Genomic DNA, 6995 nt, shown 5'->3' with positions numbered 1-6995 from the left:
AAGCACTAAAAAAGCCACTGCCCCTGCCCCAATGATATTACCTTCAGCAACCAATGCAGAGGAAAGAGATGCTTAAAACAGACCTCATCACACCAATCTCCAGGAAGAACACATCTCATTCCAGGTGCTCCCAGAAAGCAATGCTCCTCCAGGAAGAAGGAACACTCAGCAGAAGTGAAAATGACTGGTTCAAAATAGTTGTCTTGTGATTCCTGATTACCATAAAAAATCTATACCTCATTCCACAGCAGCAATTAGATTTTTATTGTTGAGAACACAATCAGTGTTGTTGAGAAGCATGGACGTTCAATGAGTGGATTTTGACAGCTTCTTCCTGGTGCCTTAAAAAGATACAGTCAACAGTAGCACTAAGAATGGATGAATCCATGCACCTCGTTTCCAGCAGCAAATGAAGAAAAATCTTTGTTTCCTCCTGACATAAGTCACTTGCAAAGCTAGTTGGGGGTGGGGGGTGATCCACTTCCTCCCCCACTCCCCTTTCCCTTATGGAAAATTCCTGAAACCCCTGCAAGAATGTGCCAATTTCAAAGGCATTTCATTCAGGAAAACAGCCAAATTCCAAAGAGATCTGTAAGGCCCCCAAGGCTGTGCTTTGCCCTTCTGCAAAGGAAATATTTCTGTTTTCTTCAGTTTGGAAATACTTTGCCACTGGGCATGAATGATGCGCTTGTTTTTAAGGGTACTGAAAAGGCAGCGTGCACCTTTTCTGTCCCCTCAATACTGGCCCTTAAAAACTGGGCTGTGTGTCTTCATCTAAAATGAGGAAAGCTGGGGGGTTTTTTCCTTTGCTGGAATAGAAGCATGGAGACACACTGGTGAAACATGTAGGCCAGCTTCCTTCTTGGGCAGTAAGCATGAAAATAAAAGCCAGCTTTAGGCCATGATTGGGAACAATCTCCCCCCCACACACACCTACACACATTCTGCCTTCCAAAAAAACCCCACTAGTCTTATTTGTGGGCATTTGATAGATGAGAAAATATGGTATTAAGGGGCCTTCGAAACCTCCAAGGATGGAGACTCCACCACCTCTCTGGCAAGCCTGTTCCAATGCTTTACTACCCTCCAAGTGAGAAAGATTTTCCTAATATCTAGCCTCAACTTCCCTTGCTGCAACTTGAACCCATTGCTGCTTGTTCTGTTATCAGCCCCCAATGAGAACAGTCCAGCTCCATCCTCTTTGCAACCATAGTCTCATAGTTGGTAGGGTCGGAAGGGACCCACGCAGATCATCAAGTCCCACACCCTGCCATGAAGAGGAAAGAGTACTGGGGTCAAACAACCCCGGGAAGGTGTTTATCCAGCCTTCTCTTGAAGACCCCCAAGGTAGGAGCCAGCACCACTTCTCTTGGAAGTTGGTTCCAGGTCCTAGCCGCCCTGATTGTGAAGTAGCGCCTCCTGATCTCTAGTCTGAATCTATCCTCTGCTAGCTTGTGACCGTTACTCCTTGTCACTCCTGGTAGTGCTCAGGGAAGCAGGGACTCCCCCAATGCCTGCTGGTCCCCCTTGACTAGTTTGTAAACGGCCACTAGATCCCCTTCAGCCTTCTCTTGTGGAGGCTGAACAGGTTCAGGTCCCTCAGCCTCTCCTCGTAGGGCCTGCCCTGCTGCCCCCTGACCATGCGGGTGGCCCTCCTCTGGACCCTCTCCGTGCTGTCCACATGCCTCCCTGAAGTGCGGCGCCCAGGACCGGACACAGTACTCCAACTGCGGCCTGACCAGTGTCACGTAGAGGGGGAGGATCACCTCCTTGGACCTGCTCGAGATGCATGTGTGGATGCATGACAAGGTGCGGTTGGCCTTCCTGACCGTGTCCTCACCCTGTCGGCCCATGTTCATTTTGGAATCAATAATGACTCCAAGATCCTTTTCTGCCTCTGCACTGACGAGAAGGGAGTTCCTCAGCCTGTAGGTGCGCTGCTGGTTCTTCCTCCCCAGGTGCAGCACCGTGCACTTGTCAGTGTTGAACCCATCCTGTTCTAATCCGCACACCCCTGTAACCTGTCTAGGTCCAATTGCAGCCTATTCCTCCCTTCTAGTGTGCCCACTTCCCCCCACATCTTAGTTTCATCTCCAAATTTGAACAGGGTGCTTTATACCCCCTCGTCCAAGTTGCTAATGAAGATGTTGAACAGTGCAGGCCCAAGGACCGAGCCCTGGGGGACCCCACTGCCCACATCCCTCCAGGTCGAATAAGACCTGTCCACCATCACTCCTCTGGGTGCGGCCCTCCAGCCAACTAGTGACCCATCTGACTGTGTAGGTGTCAACGCTAGTCTCCTAGTTTTTTAACGAGAATGGGGTGAGAGACAGGGTTGAAGGCCTTCCTGAAGTCCAGAAACACTATGTCCGCCGCTACCCCTGCGTCTAAGGATTTTGTGACCTGGTGGCCTTCTATGACCTGGTCATAGAAGGCCACCAGGTTGATCTGACAGGACCTGCCTCGAATGAACCCGTGTTGGTTGCCTCGAAGCATAATCTCCCCTTCCGGCCCCTCACGGACATGCGCCAGGATAACTCACTCAAAAAGCTTGCCCAGGATTGAGGTAAGACTGACTGGCCTATAGTTTCCTGGGTCCTCCTTCCTCCCTTTTTGAAAATGGGAACCACATCGGCCCTTTTCCAGTCCTCTGGCACCACACCAGAGCACCATGAATGCTTGTAAAGCCATGCCAGGGGTCCAGCAATGACCTCTGCTAATTCCCTCAGTACTCTGGGGTAGAGATTGCCAGGACCTGTTGATTTAAATGCTTCAAGTCCCTCCAGAAGTTCCTTGACTAGGTCCTCTCTGACCCTAGGCCTGGGTGTACCTCCCCTGGGGCCTATGGGGGTCCCGGTGTGGGGAATGACCTGGTCCCTGCTCAGAAAAATGGAGGCAAAGAAATTGTTAAAGAGGTTAGCTTTGCTGCCTGGTGTGACAACCAGATTTCCTAACGTGTCCTGCAGAGGCCCCATGTTACCCGGTACCTTCTTTTACCCCCTATGTATTTAAAAAAGGATTTCTTGTTGTCCTTGATCCGGGTCACTAGTCCCAGTTCCATCTCCGCCTTGGCCTTCCTGACCGCCCCCCTGCAGCACCAAGCTACCGAGGTATAGTCCTCCCTGGTGATGGCCCCTCCCTTCCATTGGGTGTACACCTCCTTTTTAGCTAGTAGACATTACTGTATGCTTTTGCGCCCTCTTGCCCCTTTGATCGATGTTGGGATTATCTCCCTTTGGGCCTGGAGGATCGTTTCCTTAAGGAACAACCACTCTTCTTGGACACCCGACTCCCCTCCCCTCCAGGACCTCAGTGCCTCCCCGAGTAGTCTCTTTACCTCATTGAAGTCTGCCCTCCTGAAGTCCAGGGCTCCTTCCTTGCTGCAGGCCTTTGCCATCTTGCGCTGGATGGTGAATCCCAGCAGGCAATGATCGCTGTCGCCCAGGTGGTCGAGCACCTGCAGCCCCCTCACCAGGTCGTCACCTGTGGCCAGGACCAGGTCCAACAAGGCATCTCTCCTGGTGGGGCTGTGCACCTCCTGGGTTAGATGGAGGTCCTGTAACTCAGCTAGGAACCTTCGTGAGCGGTCAGACCTGGCTGACTGCTCTTCCCAGAAGATGTCTGGAAAGTTCAGGTCACCCATGATGACCACATTCTTTGACCTAACTGCCTCCATGAGCTGACTTAAGAATTCCTGGTCTAGCTCTTCCCCTTGGTTGGGTGGTCTGTAGTAGACCCCCACCGTTAAGTCCCTTTCTCCTTGACCCCCTTGTATTCTGGCCCAGAACACTTCAGCGTGCCCCTCCTCTGACCCAGTGCTACTCGTTGAGGAGGTGTATTTCTCCTTGATGTAGAGCACCACACCCCTACCTTTCCTCTCTCTCCTATCCCTCCTGTACAGCCTATAGCCCTTGATATTCACCACCCAGTCATGCGTTGGGTCCCACCACGTTTCAGTGAGCCCCACTGTATCTGGGTTGATGTTAGCTAGCAGGAGGGTAAGTCCCTCCTGCTTGTTCCCCATACTACGAACATTAGTGTAGAGGGATTTGAGGCCTCCTGAAGATGCATGCACTGCCCCCCTAATCTCAGTATCACCTGGGCCCCTGTTGCTTACCTGGGTATTTGTTCTGCTCATTGTTGGTCTAGGTTGGGCTGTTTTTGTGGGTGACACTTGGTTTAGTGGTCCAAGGCTTCCTCCACCCTTGTCTTCCCCTTCCCCTGACAAACCTAGTTTAAAGCCTGCCGGAGGAGATCAGCCAACCTAGAACAGAACACACGCTTACCTTTGGGGAACAGGTGAAGCCCATCCCACCCAAGCATCTCTCTCATCCTGATGTGTGGGTTGTTGTCTAGGAAGCTGAAGCCCACCTCAAGACACTATTCCCGAAGTCGCAAGTTGACCTCTCTGATGCAGGTTTTGTGTCATCTTCCATGTCTGCTCCAAGGTAGGACAAAAGAGAATACCATCTGTGCCCCTGTCTCCTTCAGCATGCCCCCCAGAGCGTGGTAGTCCATTATCAGGTGATCAGGGCTTCTCCTGTCTGCATCATTAGTGCCCACATGGATTAGGACCATGGGGTAGTAATTGGTGGGCTAGATCACGGCCTGGATTACCCCTGTCACATCCTGAATCTTTGCTCCAGGCAGGCAATAGACCTTGCATGTTGAGGGGTCCTGGCAACAGATGGGACCCTTCGTACCTCTCAGGATGGAATCATCAGGTGATCAGGGCTTCTCCTGTCTGCATCATTAGTGCCCACATGGATTAGGACCATGGGGTAGTAATTGGTGGGCTAGATCACGGCCTGGATTACCCCTGTCACATCCTGAATCTTTGCTCCAGGCAGGCAATAGACCTTGCATGTTGAGGGGTCCTGGCAACAGATGGGACCCTTCGTACCTCTCAGGATGGAATCGCCTATGATGATCACTCAATGTTTCTTCCTCTGGGTCTGCTTAGCTCCTTCAGCCTGTTCAGAGTGTGGAGAGTGTGGAGTGGCCTCCTCTCCAGAGGTTTCCTCCTCTCCTTCCTTCTCCTGCAGTGTCACCAGGGCCTCGTACCTGTTCTCCAGCCAGACTGGAGGAACTGGTACTGCTCTGCTGCGAGCAGCCCTGGCTCTGGACGGGACCATCTGCCACTCTGCTGTGGAGGGCACCTCCCGGGATGCTTCTTCCTTGAGTGCCTGGTCCTGCAGGGAAAGGAAATAACCATCAATTTCATCCTCCGCCTCCCTGATTCCCCTCAGCCTGCTAAGCTCCTCCTGGAGCTCCCACGCCTGTGCCTCCATGACCCCAAGACAGGTGTCCGCAGAACAGGTGTGGGGGCCCCCATTCCTTGCCCCCCCCAGCCCCGCTGGGCATCCCCCACAGGCCGGAGGGCCGGGGGACACCATCTCCCCCATGGGCTCTGCCTGGGTGGAGGCCTCCCCGGGCAGGGACTTAGCAGCAATCCAACTCAACAGCATTTTAAAAATGATATTTATTTATATTATTGTGTAGTACCTTCACCCTACCCTTGCTGGAGTCTCCCTCCTGGACCCTCCCGCTCACCCGCCTGCACGAACGCCGGTGCAAATGCCGGTGTGCCCTTACAAAGCTCACCTGTTTGCAAGCTCTGTTCGCTCGGCACGGCTCAGGAGCGTGGCTCCCTACCGGCTCAGCTAAAAGGAATCCGGGGGCTTCCCCTCCAGATCCAGTTTTGCTGGCTCCCTCTGCCCCACTTACCTTTGGGGGATCAGCTGTTGCTGCCCCCACTGCTGGCTCCGCTGCTCCGCTCCGTCCACCTCCGCCTCCACCTTGGTCAGGTAAGGGGGCATACGTGTGGGGGGACACACGTGTGCCCAGTTCCCTCCTCTCCTCTCTGCTCCTGGCTCCCTTCAGGGAGTTGAAGGCTGCTATTCAATCCCCCCTCATTCTTCTCTTCTCCAGACTAAATTAAGCCCATGTCCTTCAGCCTCTCTTCATCCATCCTGTTCCACAGCATTCGGACCCTCTCCATTGCCTTCCAGTGGACTCTCTTCAATCTCTTCTGTAGTGGGGGGGCCCACAACTGGACACAAGACTCCAAGTGTGGCCTCACCAGTGCTGAATAGAGGGGAAGAATCACTTCCCTCGATCTGCTGGCAACGCTGCTACTAATGCAGCTCAGGATGCCATTAGCCTTCTTCTCAATAAGTCACACAAACACCCAGACACACATACACACACTCACTGGAATCCCACACCTGCCAGGAATTTGCTTGTTCAGGCATTTATGTCAGCCCTTCCAGCTCGCTCTGGGCCCAAGAAGCCTGCCTCTCTGCTCCCTCCCAGAGTCACACTCATAGCACCTGGCTGCTTGCCCACAGCAGGACATCTCTATCCAAATCCCTGCATTAGCAAAAGAGGAGCCTCATTGCTGTGACACGTCACAGGCCTGAAAAGGCACCTTTTGTTTTGACTCTGGGACAGGGTGGCATCTGGTCTGCTGGGAATCCCTGATAGCAAAGTGTTGTAGAGAAGCAGCTGGGAGGGACCTCCAGAGGTCACAGCTAGTCCAAACCCTGGCTAAGGCAGGATAAGCCCTGTCCCCACCATCCCAGATTCATCCATCATCTAAACTCTTTGCAAAACTATCAACACCACACATCACATCAGACTCTGCCACAGGGAAAGCAGGAGGACCACAGTGGCCAATGTCCTGTTTCTACGAAAGGTCCTTAATATATACACTCAAGAGATCCCAGGTAGATGCTGTGCCCCCTGCTATAGAGGAAGTTAACCCCCACCCCACCCCCCACACACATACACAGACAGACTCCATAGCAATCTGACCTTAGGGTAAAATTCCTTCCTTATTCCAAATATAATAATCAGACGGACCCTGAGCAGAAAGGCAAGACCCTTTAGCCAGGACCTTCAGAGTTTGAGTCCCAGCTGGAGCATTGGCACAGCCCAGTCCCCACCCCCAGCCTCTGAGAGAGGCTTAAAAGTACCCTGATACATGGAGCCGG

The sequence above is a fragment of the Alligator sinensis genome, unplaced genomic scaffold, assembly GCF_000455745.1.
Source record: "Alligator sinensis unplaced genomic scaffold, ASM45574v1 scaffold850_1, whole genome shotgun sequence".
Taxonomy (NCBI): domain Eukaryota; kingdom Metazoa; phylum Chordata; order Crocodylia; family Alligatoridae; genus Alligator; species Alligator sinensis.
This window is presented reverse-complemented; position numbering follows the sequence as displayed.